The sequence below is a fragment of the Brachyistius frenatus genome, unplaced genomic scaffold (assembly GCF_029030835.1).
Source record: "Brachyistius frenatus isolate BFR_SWC_R1_liver_20210118 unplaced genomic scaffold, ASM2903083v1 Contig_35, whole genome shotgun sequence".
Classification (NCBI taxonomy): domain Eukaryota; kingdom Metazoa; phylum Chordata; class Actinopteri; family Embiotocidae; genus Brachyistius; species Brachyistius frenatus.
Window position 1 is genome coordinate 3,156,926 of NW_027210634.1, and position 17,600 is coordinate 3,174,525.

Consider the following 17,600-nt stretch of genomic DNA (forward strand, 5'->3'; position numbering starts at 1 on the left):
AAAAAGTGTGTACTCATCAATTCGCTGAGTTTTTGGCCAGATAAGAAATCAATAGCACCGTTTTTTTTTTTTTTTAATGTGCAGCGGTTATGTGTGCGGGGGAAATGACGTTACTGCAAGTCATCGAGGCTATCTGAAGCATTTCGAGAACGTCTGTTGACGACTTCCAGAGTTTTGACCCCAAAATCTGACGTCTCTCTGATCCAGTTTCATGGTCCACGGAGAAATCACAAATGTTCACGGTCACAAAAAAAAACAAAAACACGTGGAACTCAGGCGCCGACGTCGATCCAGAGACGACACTTGGGAATACTTCCTCGTGGAGGTCGTTGCTTCCTCCACGTTCAGTGTGCCGCGTTCAACAGGAACATTCTTAACTTTTTGACCTATCCTGAATTTCTTACGCCTTTCCTTAAAGAGCACACCGCATCAAACAAAATAAACTCATTTAGTCTTGAAACCTCTCTCTTATTTAGGCTTTCTCTTGGCTTCAATAAATATCTGATAAAAGGATAAAACATCCCAGTGTCCTGAACTTGGCCTCCCTTCGCACCACCAGGAAGAAGTTGGAAGTCGTAACGGAAAACGAACATCGGACACGACAGCCGGTGGTTGCATTTCATGTCGTGGATCGCAATCGACGACCGCTTAAGCGTGATCTCGAACGCCTCTCGACGACTTAAAAGAAAGAAAAAAAAACCCGGACCAGCCGGTCAGAATTGTTTGACCTTCTTTTGCTCTTGTGACGATTTCGTCGACGTGTCTGTTCTGTCGTCCGTTAAGAGCTGGTTTACTGTAACCGTGGTGATGGTAAAAGACACACAACCCGCACTTGCTCCTTTTGTTTCTTCTTCTTCTTCTTCTTCTTCCAGCCGGACAGTAAAATGATTGAGCAGTAAATGTTTGGTCCCTTTTCAATTTTACATTTCACAGCAGTAACTCGATGCCCTTCCCCGGGAAAAGTATTTCTGGATAGTCGCCGGTGAGCCGAACGCACGACAGCCCATGTAATTCGACGGGAAACACCAGGCCTCGCGGGAGCTGCCTCATTATTGTCCATCATTACTCTCCGGGCTTCGGCTCAAATTGGCTTTTCAGAGACTCCAGTTTTTCTGTGTTCAAAAGACGGAACGGCCTTTCCTCCGGTCAGTGACCAAATTATTGCTTTCAGAGAGTAAAAGAGTAAAAAGCGTCTCGTTTGAAAGTCGAAGAGCGTGTCGCGCTTTCATCGCTCAGGAACGTCATTAAAAGACTGAAAGCGGTTGAGGAAATTGTACTTTTTCTAATAGCGGGCTGCAAACAGCTGCGCAATACTAATCAAGGAACGAACGCCGGGATGACACTCAAGAGCCTCTTTCTCGTAAAAGATAAGCACGCGGGAATTATCTGGCGGTCTTTAAGCTTCATTCATTCAATTACCAATCGAGTCTTCGGCTTTTCTTTTATAATGAAATAGTGAACCCCGTCTCCCAGAAAATGATTTGATGTAGAAATTAACAAATATTTTTGAAGGAAATAAAACCCTTAAAATCTCCCCCTCCCCCCCCGGACGGATGAGTCAACGTGCGTGCCTGGTTCGCTGTCGTGGTTTTACAAGGACTCCCGGTTGTGGTGTGCTGCTCAGTTCGTCTCAGCGGCCCTTCTCACATTATTGGCGGCAGCTGGGAGGGAAAAACTTAACCAGGAAGGAAAAAAAAACAAACAAACTTATCGACAGAAGCAGACTCGGAGGTGGAGAAAGTCCGCCTCGACTCATTTTGGGTTACGGGAGAGTAGAGAGAGAAACGAACAGCACGGAGAAGCTATTTTCTTTTTAACAGCAGGAAAGGTGAATTCACTTAAAAAGACAGCCGAGCCCATGAAATTCCTCCGCGGCAGTTCAAACGAGGAGCTCCGCTGACGTTCGGCACGCGTCTGAGTGAAGTTACTCCAGCAGAGGACGGACACGCCCCGCCACACTTGAAAGCTGATAAACAGGAACGGCAGCTGATTGAATGCAGGCGTGTCGGCTGATCGCTCCATTGCTTCAATTAGGATGATGATGTCAGCTTTGGAGATTCAACACAAATAAACACTCCACGCTCGCAGCGTTAAGCAAACAAACAAACAAACAAACAAACAAACAAACAAACAAACAAACAAACAAACGAGAGGAAGGTTTGCGTTTCATTCAGTCACTCAGCTCTGGTTGAGTTTTTTTTTTATTTTATTTTTTTTATCCACATGCAGGAAATCGGAAGAAGGCAGGTACGACGTACCCGGGAGTTTAACAGGGTGAGTTCACATTATTTGTTTTCTATTGGGGTTTTTTTGTTTTTGTTTTTTATGCATTTATTTAAACCCCTCGGATTGGCTCCTTGTCTGAGAGATGTGCGATCCAAACTTTACGTGCTGGGCACTTGCGAAAGAAGACAAAATATCTGTATAATACAGACAGAGGTGGAAAAGTTTGTGTTCAGAAATGAAAATGCGCCAAAGTGAAATAGAAGACGGCTTTTTGAAGAAACAGCGACAAATACAAGTGTTAAAATAATCCTTATCATAGTTTGTAGTAATTTGAATTAAAATAAACTTTATTTACAACTACATGTCCCACATTTTATATAAAAAAAAAAATACATTTTCAGTGAAGATGGATGGACTTACAACTCTGAGGGCCCCTCAGTGTCTGATGCCCCCCCGAGACCAATTTTGTGAAGTCTTGTGAAATCCAGCCTTGAAGAAACAAAACAAACAGAAATGTCATATTTTCAATGTGATTTTCCATCATTTGAGATTTGACCGGAGCTCTTTTAGTCATGTCGTCTCGTTGGATCCGATTGTTTTTCTGCAGTGATTTAATGGATTTAATAGTCCCGGGTTGGACTGGTTCCGCGTGGTCTCAGGTCCTGAGACCGGTTGGATGTTCTGTTAAATTCTCAGAACCAATTTTTTTTGGAGACGGTTTTATTGTCGGTAAATGAACATTTTAATTCACTGGCAACAGCTCTTGTGCACATTCGTTTTCTAATACTTGTCTTATTTCTGGCATTTGTGTTGAGAAAGAACTGCACATTTTAGAGTGGTCTTTTTTTTTTTGTGACTAGTCCCAGGCACACCTGTGCATCTTGGCAAAGATGAAATGCTCACAAACACATTTTAACAAGTAAAAAAAAAAAGCTAAGAAATAAAACCTTTTGTTTGCATGAAAGAACTCTGAGATATTTCACTTCAGCTCATGAAAAATGAAGGCAAAACCAAAAGTCTAGTGTTCATATTTTGTAATGGAGGCAAAACGGCAAAAATGACTTTAGAGCCGTGAAGGCCCAATTGTTATAACAGAGCTTAAAACAAACAGGGTAGTTAATGGCGTCTGTTTGGGTCATAAGTATCTGTCTATACAGTCCATAAGAACCATAAAGATTCCCATCATCCTCCACTCTCGGGCTCATTATTATCTCACACCAGACTCTTTTACCTTCAACAGCTCTGACATTATCAGAGATGGACCTTTTCGAATCATCTGACGCTATCAAAATAAACAAAAAAAACGATCCTTTTGGGACCATTTGTTCTGCGTTTTTGATCTCCGTATTTCAATTTTCTGTGAGGACATAGGGGGGCTCGTGCTCAGAAAGCGAGAGCGGAGCTTTGTTATTGTGACTGCAGGTGACGTGAAAGCGACGGTGAGTCACTCATGATTGTGGAAGCACGTCACGGCAGTCTGCGCAACAGTTTAAAGCACTTAGCGCTCTTCACCCAGACACCAAAGGCTGCCATTGTTTGGCAATGACATTTTCTTTAATGGTGATAACATTCAGTTTGTCTCTGTGTGCATGTAGCTGCTGGCAGATAATGCGGATGTGTGTGAAAGTAAAGGAGGGGGATGATAAAAAGAAAAGAACACGTTTTTCACCTCTTGATCTTTTTCCATGTCTACATCCGGTTCTTCCTTCCGGAGGTTTCGTCCGGAAACGGCAACATGTTACGGCAGCACGATATCTCAGGAACGTCTTGTGGAAATTTCAGAAGATTCGCCACAAATGTTCGCTTTGGCTCAACGATGCATTGACGACGTTTTGGTGGTCAAAAGGTCACTGTGACCTCAGAAAACAACATTCGCACGTATGCAAGTTACAAAACAAGTTCCCGGCACAAATCCAGCAATGTTACCTTGCAGCAGGTCCCCGCCCCTTTTTGGGGGGAAAACAAGTGAAGATATCGGAACAAAAGCAAACTATTAGAAAATGTCCGGGGTTAAATAGGTTTATAAATGACCCAAAGACACTCTGTCAGGTAAATATATGTCCACTCTGCCTGCTGTAAAACATGCTACATAGATCGAAAAGTTTAATTTGATCAGTACAATCAAATAACGCCTATCGGTGTCCAGAGGTGTCCTACAGACATCTACTTTTACCTGACTGAGACTCCAGGTAAGCAAATTACCACTGAAATATTTTATTTAGGGGCTGCTCAACCAAGAGTATGCCAGCTAACCTTAGCACTGTGCTAACTGGCCGAGCTCCATTAGAACCTGTAGCGTCCCGTTGTCTTAACTTCGTGTGGTACGAAGCCATGAAGTCCTTCTGTCAGGGAAGCGATCAGTGCGTTTTACTTTATATTTAGCTGAAATAAATACACAGAGTTATTGATTTAAACCGATTAGTTTGAAGTCAGAATTTTGGGAAAAGTCTCAACTTTCTTTTGGTTCAGCATCACGTCTGAGCAGGGTTGTTTCCCCCCAGAAAGGATCATAGTGATGAGAGTTGGCTCAGGATGACGTAATGCCGGTCTAAAGAAAAGGTTAAAAGTCAACTTTTGGTGTGACATCATAATCTTTCTGTCCATTATTCGGCACCATAACTGCGAGACTCTGATCATATTTCACATGTGGTTCACCTGCGATTGAAGTATTTTTTTCACATTTCACACCCTGAATCTGAAAAGCCTGCTTTCTATTTTCTCATCTCTTTGCTCCTCTTCTCCTTTCGAGATGCCTTTAAGTGATTCGTTATTCAGAATGGATTGCCTGAAGGATTGATTTCTGGACCAGCTGCTCGGGAACAGACGGAAGCAGAATTGGCTCAATGTAGGTCAGAGATTAGTGTGAGGATTGATGAACAAAGAGTATCGAAGAGCTAAACCGTCATTTTGTTGCTTTAACCGGTGACTCCCATATAGACCCAGTTGTTGGGGAGCAGAACGGCTCGGTGCCCCCTCCCCCCCCGCCCCGGGTGATGAATAGCTGCGTGGAGTCACTCCGGGTGACGCGTCGCATCAGTTATCTGGAGGCTGCATCGCAACACTTTGTTCTTAGGGAAGTGGATGACAAACAACTACTGTATCAGCATCTGACTGACTAATTGGCCTCCTATTTTAGCACTCTCTCAGAGTCTCTTGAGATGCTGCTGTCATGGTAACCAAGGAGACGATGAGGAGAAAGCCTGAGGATGTGATCACTGAGATGGAAGTGTGGCTGACCTCTAATGACTGTATGTTATCACAATTTCCAAGAATAAGTCAGGTGATTTTTCTTTTTGCCAACAAACCTCATCAATCATTGGGACAATAATTGATCCCACGAATGTTTGCTGTCCGAATATCCTGAGCCTGATCTTATTGAGTCGGGACTTGTCGTTCTTCACTTACAACTTTTTCTTCTCTTGACTTACTCGTCTTGAGTTTGGGCTGATTTGGACTTGTTGGTCTTGACTTGGGACTTACCCGTATTGACTTTGGACCTGTGAGCCTTGACTTGGGACTCTACTTTACATGCACTTACCTCTCTTGACCTGTGATTAGCTTTGTGTTGGCATTTAAGATGATGTGGACTTGGTAGTCTTTGACTTGCGACATATCGCAGTGGCATGAGAGTTGCGTGTCTTGTCTTGGGTGTTGTGGGACTTTACTTGTGACTCTACCTGACATGGGCTTGTTAGACTTGGTTTGGGACTTTCTTATATTGACCCAGGACTTGACTGGGCTTGGTCTGGAATTATGACTTGTTGGTTGTGACTTTCCTCAGATTTGGGTCTTATTAGTATTGAGCTGGACCTCAACATGTTATGGACTGGTTGGTCTTTACCTTTGACTTGTTGGTCTTGATTTTGGACTTGTTTGTGGGATTTGTTGGAAATGGATTGGGACTTTCCTGTATTGACTTGACTGGGCTTTATCTTGATTTAGGACTTGATGGTTGTGACTTTGGAGTTTCCCCTCTTGACTTGGATCTCGGTCGCCTGGAATTGAGGCTTGTTGGTCTCGACTTTGGACTTGTCTTGGGATTCGTCGGACTTGGTTTGGGACTTTTCTGAACTTGCCTCAAAACTTGACTCAGAACTTGATTGACCCTTCTCTTGAATTAGGACTCGTTGGTTGTGAATTGGGTTTTATTAGTCTTGTGTTGGGGCTTGACATGAAGTGGGCTGGTTGGTCTTTACTTGCAAATGATTGGTTTTGACTTGGAACTTGTTTGTCTTGAAGTGGAACTTGACTTGGGATGTGTTGGACTTTGTTTGGAACTTGTTTGTTTTGATTTAGGATTTTCCCTCCTGACTCAGAACTTGACTCAACTTTCATGTACATGTTAAAATAATCAATGGCCAACATGAATGCCATAAACACACAGCGTTTCTTTTGTATGTGAACTCATAGACACTGCCCCAAATACCTATCAGAAATGTTTATTCATGCACTGCAGACTACACTCTCTGAAAAATGCATTATTTTCTGTTTATTTGATAAAAAATCATAGGTTGACAGTCAACCTTGGTCGTGTTTGTTTTTTTCATTTTTTTCAATTATAAAGTAAAAAGTGACACATGATTGCAGTTGGCCGTATTGATCTGTGTGAACATCTGCTCGTTTTTCATTTTGGTATTCACTTTGTTTATAGACCAGAAAAGCTCAGCATGATGGTGGGAAATCATTCCAAACAAGCAAAAGAACAAACTCACACTCCTACTCTGTTATGGAGTTCAAATGCAAAACTTATCGACCTCAACAAAGCGCAGGGTCATCTGTGACAAAACTCGTACAAAATGCCAGAAAAATGCCTCGGTGCTCAACAAAGAAAAAAACCCAAAAAACTGAAATGCCAACTAGTGAACAGATGGAAAAGAATCTCTGCAGCAGGTAGTTTCACGGGATAATTGGCACCAGTTGAAGAAGGATGTCGTGCAAATTTTGTCAGCTGGTGCGTTTTAGCACGGAGGACTGCGCTGCCAAACAGCTGCCATTTTTAATGAATACCCACACTGAAGTTGTGTGCATGCAGCATGTAATGATGAGAGCGGCAGCGGCTCTCTGATAGTAGCTGATAGTGCATTGTTAAGGGAATAAACAGAACAAAGAAAAAAACAGAACCGAAAGTCCTAATAATTGGCGTACACAGTTGTAAAGCATGTGGCAGCTTTCCGTAACTGCTCAGACCGAAGGAAAATCTTCCTGCTATCTGTACTGAGCTGTGAATTGTTGTGTAGTTTTCTTGTAGCCAGACAACAGAAAGATGCCTTATCGTCCATCTGTGCCCCAATCCGAGCAAATAGACCCAACCACCAGTCATGGAAATCAGTGGTGAACCTCTCAAGATGATTTTATTCATCTCTGTTTAAACTGCATTTTAAAGGATCATTCAGCTTTATTTCCTCCTGCTGTGCTTCCATGAATGGATCAGGCTAACTTTAACTTTTAAGATTCAGGGAAACGAGGAGTCGCACTAAACAGAGTAAATCGGGGGGAAAAAAGCTCGACCTCCCTGCAGCTTTTGTAATAACTGGATTTTTACAGGGCTCATGTAAAATGTTTACTTTCAGTCTGACTCAAAACAAATAAAGAAATTAGCTGCCTTGAACGGACATTTCCCCGACTGCATTAATGATCCACATCCAAAAACGGCGACTGTCGCTCACAGCTTCAGTTTTCTTAGCGGTGAATACAATCTGGGAACTTGGCTCGTATTAACGTTCGCTCAGCCACTCTGAAGGACGGACCAATCAGCGACCAGTGTCGGTGGTTAACCGAGTTTGTCCCGCCCCTCCTTCACTGTGATTGGACGGCCGGAGACAGTGACAAGCAAAACGTTAACATTTTTCAACTCTCGGTGACCGGAAAAAAAAGATGAACATTCAGATCTTAGTGCAGAATAAATGTTAAGCGCCTTGTCACTCTGCAAGTGTTCATTAAAAACAATAAAATTACATTGTGCTGTGGAAAAAAACACTTTAGTGGACGTGGGCCCTGCTGATTGGTTCAAATTAACCCGAGGTCTACGCCCAGTAGGATGGAACGATAACAAACGATTCCTTTGAAGCGTACTAAGACCAGATATTCACACAGTAAAAAAATGATTTAGTTGTATTTAAAGTTAATTCGTGGGGGGGATTATTAATATACAAACAAAAATGGTATTTTTAACAACGCGACAAAGACTCTGTAGGTATGTTTGTTGTGTTTCGACCTGCAGGCCGAGGCCTCAGCTAACAGCTAACGGCAGGAAGGATCTACACCGAGCTTTCCTTTCAAGCTAAACAAAATGTGTGGTATTGTATACACGCATTTAGGAGAAAAGTGTTATTTCTTTTTTGTTTCAACCTAAAGAAACGGAGACACGTATTGTTTATATCGATGCTCGTGAACTGGAACAACAACAAAGTGGAAGCTAATTATTAATAAATAATGGAGCTGACCATTGAAGGGAGGCAGCAGAGCGAACGACCTTTTGATGGATGCTGTGAGCAGGCGGATGTTATTAACCTCTGTTGGCGTTCTGGTGCAATATTGTATCTGAAGGGGCACCGGAGGAAATTTGTTAAAGGCTACTAATCTCCAAAGTCCATATAAAAACGAATTTCTTTCATTCAAGGATAATAAGTTCCATAAACCACATGGGATTAAAAAAATAACCTATTGGCCGGTAAATAAAGATGTCTTTCAGCATATACAACAGAATCGTGACATTTTTATTCAGATTCTTCACACCAGCTGTGTGATTAATCCCATAATCCCTCAACCTCCTCGTTGGTTTCTGTGTCGCAACAACCTGCGGCTGGAAAAGCAGCAACTCAAACTTCACTTCCTGCCATGATTTCAGAGCAACTTCTTGTTCAGTGATTATTAATTCAACAACGCAAATCTTGATTTTGTAGTAAAATATGTAAAAATGAACGGAGATACTTGAAATTTGCACATTCCCACAGGTACACCTACCAACAGAGCCATATATACAAAACAAACGTATATACGACTCGTGATTGAGAGACTAAATCCAGCGTGATTTCACACAGTCAGAAGGTGATGTGCATAATAATTACCAAAAGTCCTGCTGTCCACTCAAATATTCTGGATCAGATTGTCACGAGCTCCAGGTGGTGCACAAGCAGCAACCAACTGGGACATCACCCGTTGGTTTATGAACTGCCGATCTGAAGCCTCAAATTCGGCATTTCATCCGTCGCCAGAAGTGACCACATTTGGACGAGCTTTAATGGCAACCTGCAACCTTTCAGCAGTCGTTCGTTTGTCTCGCTGCCTTTAGCCTCCTCTGAAAATAAATTTGTCAGCAACATACGAACAATCACAAACAGTAGCTCCATCCCGTTGGTGTGCTTGTCGCGTTGAAGGCTGCTATAGTAACGACGTCACATGAGGGAGTGGTCTTCCACAAAGATACCGAAAGCAATTCGAGCCGGTACTGGCAGTGAAAAAGGGGGCGAATGACGACAAAGATTCAAATCTTTGCGGAGTTGTCAGGACGCACACCTCATGGGCTGCACAGGAAGTCCCCGGTTTGGATCCCGGCTCTCTTCCCAACGTTGTCTGTTTCTCTCTCTCTCTCTCCAAACCTCGGCGCTGTTCGCGGTTGTTTTGGGGCGTCTTTCATTCTCTGTGTCCAGGGACGTTGTAACAAGTCTGAGCCAGTATTCCCACGATCTGTCCGTGGCTGGAAGCCAGCAGCTTTCACGCTCATTAAAAAAAAAATGTAAGCGACCCATTAACATTTTGTAATATTATAATAATTGCTCAGCCGACACGGTTTTTACTGTGTGACGCACTTCCATCGTTTCCTGCCGGTTCCCTGCAGAGACGTGTCGGCATCAACCTCGAGCTGCCTGAGGAAGAGTGCATCCGACTTGCCACGCATCGCCTGTACTCGTGCATATACTGGCTATACTGCCCGTTTTGCATCCTAAGGCGCTCCCTCCACCTTTTCTTTCTGATTTATGGCTGTCGTTCGTCGTCACGGTCGGTTTTGCTCATCCCTGACTTTTGCATCCGAAAGCCTCACAGAAGCGGCACTAAAGATTGCGGGAGGTAAAAAGGCATCCGTCCCTCCAGGCCGTCTTCAAACAGTCGTTTGCCGAAGAAATAATCCATCTGGAATAAGAGCCGCTCCCCGACCGGCTTTTTACAGGTCCCCCGACGCAGAGCGAGCTATTACAGCCATTCCTTTGTGCCGGTGTCACTCAAAGCCCCCGGACTGAAAGGCCAATACTTGGGAGGGTTTCTTTAATATGTTGTTGTTGGCGAGGTAAATTGCTTTACAGACAGAGCAAATTTTGATTTGTGGTACGTCCATCATGCAGGGACTGTTTTAAATGGTGTGCTATTTTTAGACAAAGAAGTCATGGTTTAAAAAAAAAAATTTATTGAAGGTTTTACAGAGCTGGAAAACAATCTGTTGAAGTCAGGAGTCGGGATCAGTGTGTGTTTCTCTACACTTCAGACACATTAGCAGTTTATAAGATACAGAAAATCATTTATAGCAAATTGAACTCCCTCAGAACCGTCAGTACATTTTTTATTTTACTGTAAGTAATAAGCTCTTCTCACAGTCACGCTGCGGGACTTAGCGTCCTCTTGGGGACATAATATAAGCTCCCATAAGGTAAATCATTCGATTTTAGTGTGACGGCTTGGTTTAATTCTCCGGGAAATGCGTGTCCTCGATTTAATGTCCTCTGAAGAGCTGGAAACACGGCTGTGTGTTTGGAGGGATGTGGACCAGGTTGGCGGGTCGTGCACGGGTGGTTATGGAGGCCGGGTGACGTCAGGACGGGACCTTTTGCGGAGGCAGATGGTGCCTCGCCGATGGGCTCGGGCAATTTTCCAGAGGGCAGAGTGTCAAACAGGTAGCCGCGCGGACGGAATGATGGATGGACGGACGGAAGGACGGTCTCGGCAAAGATTGTTTTGTTTTTTTTCTTCCTCACCTGGATTTGCCGCGTGACTTTTTGAAAAAGAGGACAGCTGGCCAACAAACATCTGTCTTTCGCACGAGACCGCGGTCAAAGGAGATGAAACAAAAGCACAGCGAGTACGATGTGTAGAGAAAGAACAGGATGGCGTGTGATGTGATGAGCTACTTTGAAAACCCTCTGCTGGAGCCTCTCAATTACACCAAGGAGGCTTTTATCCCGTCGGAGGCTGCTGCAGATGTTTTGTTCCCCCCCCCCCCCGGCCTGATATGTTTGCAGTTGCACGGCTGATTACCCGGGGGGTGGGGGGTAGGGGATGGGCGCGTGTGTGGGTTCTCGTAAAATGAAATCCTTATCACCACAAAGTACTGAGCTGAATAATTGTTGTTGTCGTGCCGAGGCAGCCGACCGGCCGCCTGGCATGTGTAAGAAGAAGGGAGTGGCTTTCTCAGGTAGAATGGAAAGAAAACATGTCAGGATAAAGGGCATCAGGAAGGTCTGCCGGCAGGGTATCCGCCCAGCGCCACCAGCAGGTCACTTGACGGAGCTGTGCAGAATTTGGTACAGACATTCGTGGCTCCCGGAGGATGAATCCCTCTGAGTATGGTGATTTGTTGAGTTTTTACGTAGTGACACCAGCCGTTTGACATTTTCGGTTCGTTGGTGATATATTTTGACGAGTATCGGGTGAACATTAACAAAGTTTTTTGTTGTGAAAAAATAACTGACTTGTGCAAAATTCCTGGGCGCTTTGGCCCGACCAACCGTTAATAAGATCTCTCTGGGAAATTACTATTTCGACAACGTCAGCCAGGCGGTTGCTTACCTCTCCGGAAGAACAACTGCCAGATCGGCATCCCTTCTTAGTGAAAGGACAAGCAGCTGGCTCACTCAATTTGAAATAAAAGGACGTGCTGTGCCTGTGATTTAAATTACAGAAGGAGCAACCAGCTCACAGTTAAACAGGAAGTAAATTCAGCAGTAATTATTACTCGGAAGAGGGCTACAAATTACCAACGTATGCACTTCAGACTGCACTAAAGTCACTCACCGAGGCAGGTAATATCAAGATCATCCTACATCCTCTGTTGAGACTTAAATCCAGTCCCGACGGGGCCAAAGATGAAGTCAAAATCAGGTGCTGAACTGAAAACGTCTTCCAATTTGGGATGTCCAGTCAAGCCAGAGGCGGATTGAACTGCGAGTCTGTACAATGGTGGACAACCGATGCAGCTTCATGACTGAGACAAAACAGGATTTTAATTATCCTGGTTATGAGCTGTATCCTAGGCTGCCAATGAGCTGCAATCATTCTGCACTTGAAAGCCTTAATTTAGCCTTCAGGTCTCCTGTGAGCATCATAAACTCTCGGCCCAGTTAATATTGTCCCAGTATCCCCAAGGATCCAAACATAATGCCGGCTAAGAAGCTTCCACACCAATTAATATATGCCTTTTTTTTTTTTGTCTATTAGTTATTGCAACGTCAGTCATAATTGCAATGTGTCTTTGATGACTCACAAAGTTTATTTTCATCCCGTCAAGTCTCTCCGGACCGCTAAAAATGAAGCGCTGTCGTTTTTGAAACAACATGGTTTAAAAAAAAAAAAAAAAAAAAAAATATATATATATGATTTATATGCAGCAGAGACGTTGTCTGTGTCGCCTTAAAGGGCTTAAATTGAATAATGCCGCTGAGCAAATGACATAAAAGCTGCTGGTGGCGAGGTAGGAAACGGAAAAAGGATCCGTAGGCAGTAAGAATGCGGATGAGGAGGCAGAGGACAAATCTGTTTTATCCCTCCTTTTTCTGGGGGTCACCAGTGAATCAGTTTTAAAGGGCAACGGGTGGGTGGGGGAGGGAAATCAGAACAGCTAAAATCAGACGAGAGAAGCGGAGAGAAACTAGAGTTCTGTTAGATTTCATCTCCGCTGTCAGTCCTCCTCGGGATGAACTATTTCCCGCTCATGTCCACTTGATTCTTACGTTCAGACGTGACCTCCTCCCTTTTTCAATCTTCACGTAATCGCATCCGAGACGAGCTATAAGACCGGAGATGTACCTGCCTTGCACTTTGAATCGCCTTGCACTTTTTACTTTTAGTCCGTACTGCAGCTGCCCTTAAAAAGTATGTACTGTTACATGTAGTATGTTTACAATTGGGACGTAGTGCTTCATCAAGATGCAATATACAGATGATCTCTAGGGACAGTGTGGAGGTGTGATGGGGTCAGGCACCCGCAAAACACTGGAAACATTTGGAAAACATGGAAAACTTGTTTTTTTTTTCTGTAATGAATTACAATTATTTTCAGAGGAAATAATGTTTATTGAAGGCCTGACTGGAAACATTTGGAAAACATGGAAAGCTTGTTTTTTTTCTGTAATGAATTACAATTATTTTCATAGGAAATAATGTTTATTGAAGGGCTGATGATTAATTTAAGCTGATATAAATTGATTTGTTTTAATAAATAAACTGACTTCATCCCCTTCTTTATCGCTTATCCTAGCCTTGAGCATCACAACTAAATCTGTAACCCCAATCCACCTCAAACCTTAAACCACTGCAGTGAGTTATGTCATAAAAACCTGGCCGTCTGTATGCGGTTTCTTTTTAAATTGGTCGTCTGTGACCTGAAAAAACAGAAAAACAGTGCTGTGTTTTGTCCTCATTGCTCAAAAGAAGAAGTGTTTTGTGATCTGAACCTTCCAAGGCTGCTGGAGGGGGGATCTCGGCACGGTCAGCGAGGAGGGAAGCAAGCTATTGTAGTTTCCCTGTAATCATAAAACACAAGTCTTTACCTTCAAACAGTCCCCGCCCCCCCCCCCCCCCCCCCCACACACACACACACACACACACACACACACACACACACACACACACACACACACACACACACACACACACACACACACACACACACACACACACACACACCTTTAAAGTAGCGAGGGGTGGTCAAAGAAAACATGCGGTATAAAAAAAAAATCAGCCCTCATAAAAACAGAAACACCCGTCCACACACACACACACACACACACACACACACACACACACACACACACACACACACACACACACACACACACACACACACACACAACAAGGCTTTTGGATACCAAAGCCTTGATAAGACACTAACAAGGCTGTCCAATTACCAAACCTTCTGCAGAGATAATCAGCCTCAAGTTCTCCGGAGGACATAACCGGCATGCCCTTTGTGTTCATCAGTACTATATCAACAGTTACTTCCTTTATATCACACTTCAACGCCTCATTGAACCTTGACTACCCAAACTGTCGGGAGTAAACAGCTGATCGGATTACGTGTTACATCAGTAAAAAAAAAAAAACGACAACCTTGCTCTAGACACTTAATTTTCCCCGCTGCTTTAAAAGTTGTTTTGGGGTTTTGTAAATGTAAAACCAGCAGGTATTCACATACTGAAGAACACTTTTTCAGCTCTCTAGTTGTCTGCTGCTGCAGTTATAAACTTCTGATGAAACTCATTTCACATATTTTTAGCTTATAAATTGTGAGTGATTCTGAGAGGTCCATTTGTTTAACTTGTTTCATATAAAAACAAACTGTAGACGTCCACACAGCAGGGAGCACTGCCGAGAGGTTAACTGACCATAAATATGTCGCTGAATGTCGGTTTTATAACCATAAACTGAATATAAAAGTGGACGAAGCTTCTGGGTCTGAAAAGTAAAGCTAATGCATAAGTGCCTTAAACTGCAATACCACTGAGGGCCACTAGGGGCTGGCTTAAAAAAACAACAAAAAACACAAACTCTGGCTCCAATGGCCGACCATTCAAAACAAAGCATGTTTGGGGGCGGGCTGCTTTAATTCTTCTGATCTAGATTTTGCCTTATTTTACCAGGAAGTATATCTTTTAAATCAATGTAATGCTTTAGGGATTCTTTAACTGTGGCTGCAGCTCAGATGGTGGAGCGGGTAGCCCACTAATCGTAAGGTTAGAGGTTCAATCTCTCTGTCCTCTTGTTCTTGGGCAAAAGACGGAAACCTCAAGTTACTTCAGGCCGGCGAGCACCGTGCATGGCAGCTCTATCGGCTATCTCTGTCTTTGTGTACCGTAATTCGGGCCTCTTTCTTCAATTGTCTGTCTAATATTGCTTATTTTCCTCCTTCGGCCTTGTCTCGCTCACCCCGCGCGATCCTATCTCGGAGATTTTAAAAGTCATTATCACGGCAAATTGCTCCGAGCCAGTCAAAAGCAACGCAGCCTTCGCAATCCTATCTCATGTTCTACTGCCGCGAGTGGAGCTTCTGCCACAGTCACTTCATCTAATTTGTGGGGCTGATTGCAGCGGCAATATGGTTGCTTTACATTAGACTGGGAAAACAAGTGGATTTTCTCCAGAAGGCAAACACAGGAGCGTGTCGTGAAAAACACACAGTCTCTGCAGAGACTGAGAGGCGAACACGCTACCCATGTATGGCTTTAAAATCGACTCTAAGCAGCGCTGTGTGCATCACTGCTAATGAGACAGATCTGTTTTTTATTCATGTTTTATGAGTTTGTATAGAGCTGGTGCCTGCAGCATTGGAATCAGGTGGGAGAACCACTTTCGCCTCGAACGGTATCAAAGTGAGGAAAGGAAAGGAAAGGAAAGGAAAGGAAAGGAAAGGAAAGGAAAGGAAAGGAAAGGAAAGGAAAGGAAAGAAGACCGTGAAGGAAAAGAAAGAAGGAGGGAGGGAAACATGAGATGGCGAGAATGAAATTAGTTGTAACGAAAGGAAGAAAGTGAGTATGGAAATGAAAGAAGAAGAAAAAAGGAGGATAAGAAAGAAGAGAAAAGGAAAAGGCAATAAAGGCAGGAGATAGAAAGAAAACAAAAGAATGGGAGGAAAAATGGGGATGAAAAGGAAAGCAAAGAAATGTAAGACAAAGAACATAAAGGAAGACAAAAAACGAAGAGGAAAGGAAACAATTAAGGAAAAGAAAAAGGATATGAAGAAAACATGACGGGAAAGAGGAGAGTCATGAAGAAAAGGGAAGGAAAGAACAGACAGACGGAATGGACGTGAGGGTAAAGTGGGCTTGACCTTTGACCACCAACATCTAATCAGTTCACCCTCGAGTCCAGTGAACGTTTGTAACAAGTTTGATGAAATGTTGCATTTCCAAGAACGGTACAGATATAAGGTCACAGTGGCCTTGACCTTTGACCTTTGGCCACTAAAATCATATCACTTCATCCTTCAGACCAAGTGAATGTTTGTCCCAATTCTGTAGAAATTCTGTGAAGGCGTTTCTGAGATATCGCATTCACAAGAATGGGATGGACGTGCAGTCACGGCGACCTTTGACCACCAAAATCAAAAACAATTATTCTTGAGTCCACTTGAATGTTTGTGCCAAATTTCTCGAAATTTCCTCAAAGCATTCCTGAGATATCATGTGAATGAGAATGGGACAGATGAATGGTATGGATGTGATGACACAGTGACCTTTGACCGGCAAAACCTAATGAGTTAATCGTTGGGCCCAAAGTGAACGTTTATGCCAAATCTAAAGAATTCCCTTTTAAAGTGTTCCGGGGGTAATCCATTCACAAGAATGGTACAGATACAGTATGAGGTGACCATGACCTTCACCAAAATTTTGGTAGTTGGTACCAGTAGCACTGAAATTCTCAAAAAAAATAAATAAATCAATGAGTCAAATGAACGTATTTCAGTAGAAAGTCTTTTATTTAACATTAGACGTAATATACTTATTTATTTGGATTTTGTAATGTTATTATTATTATTAGTAGTAGTCATAGTAGTACTTCTGGTAGTAGACTAGTGTTTTTACTGAGTTTATTTTGTTGTTGTTGTTTGTCTATTGATGTTGTCTTGTATTCATTTCATGCATCATCGTTAATACTTCTGTTTCCCCTCTTGTTTTTTTATGACATGATTTGACGCACGCACGCACACACACACACACACACACACACACACACACACACACGCACGCACGCGCGCGCGCACGCACACAACGGCTTTGCATCCCGTCATCAGTGCATGTGGCGCTTCCGCGGCGAGCAGAGCGGCTCCCACCGGGACTAACCTTTTTCTTGAATGGGGAAAGGTTGAACGGAGCGCAGAAATAAAAGCTCCTTAGCTGCCTCCACAGCGTGTTTCACTGCGCACGGGCTCCACAGACCTCTGGCTTTTCTTGCACACACACACACACACACACACACACACACACACACACACACACACACACACACACACACACACACACACACACACACACACACACACACGCACACGCATATACACGCGTACACACACTCACACAGACATGCCTCTCCGCGCAGACCAGTGAGCACCGTCGGCAGACACAAGCACCGTCTCTGGACGCAGACACAACACCCGACAGACCGGGACTGGT

At 43.4% G+C, this 17,600-nt stretch overlaps 1 protein-coding gene across 3 annotated transcripts in view; it reads left to right on the forward strand.

Annotated features, from left to right (window-relative positions):
* The first annotated feature begins 2,224 nt into the window (after window positions 1-2,224).
* The window catches only part of npy8ar (neuropeptide Y receptor Y8a), a 52,905-nt gene continuing 37,529 nt past the window's right edge, over window positions 2,225-17,600 (forward strand). Inside the window, exon 1 of one of the 3 annotated variants that reach the window (XM_069701019.1) lies at window positions 2,225-2,274. The gene's annotated coding sequence lies outside the window, so the exon portion shown is untranslated. Of the gene's footprint in view, window positions 2,275-17,240; window positions 17,599-17,600 lie in introns of those variants that run through there. The other 2 variants (XR_011311000.1, XM_069701016.1) reach the window with 2 other exon arrangements.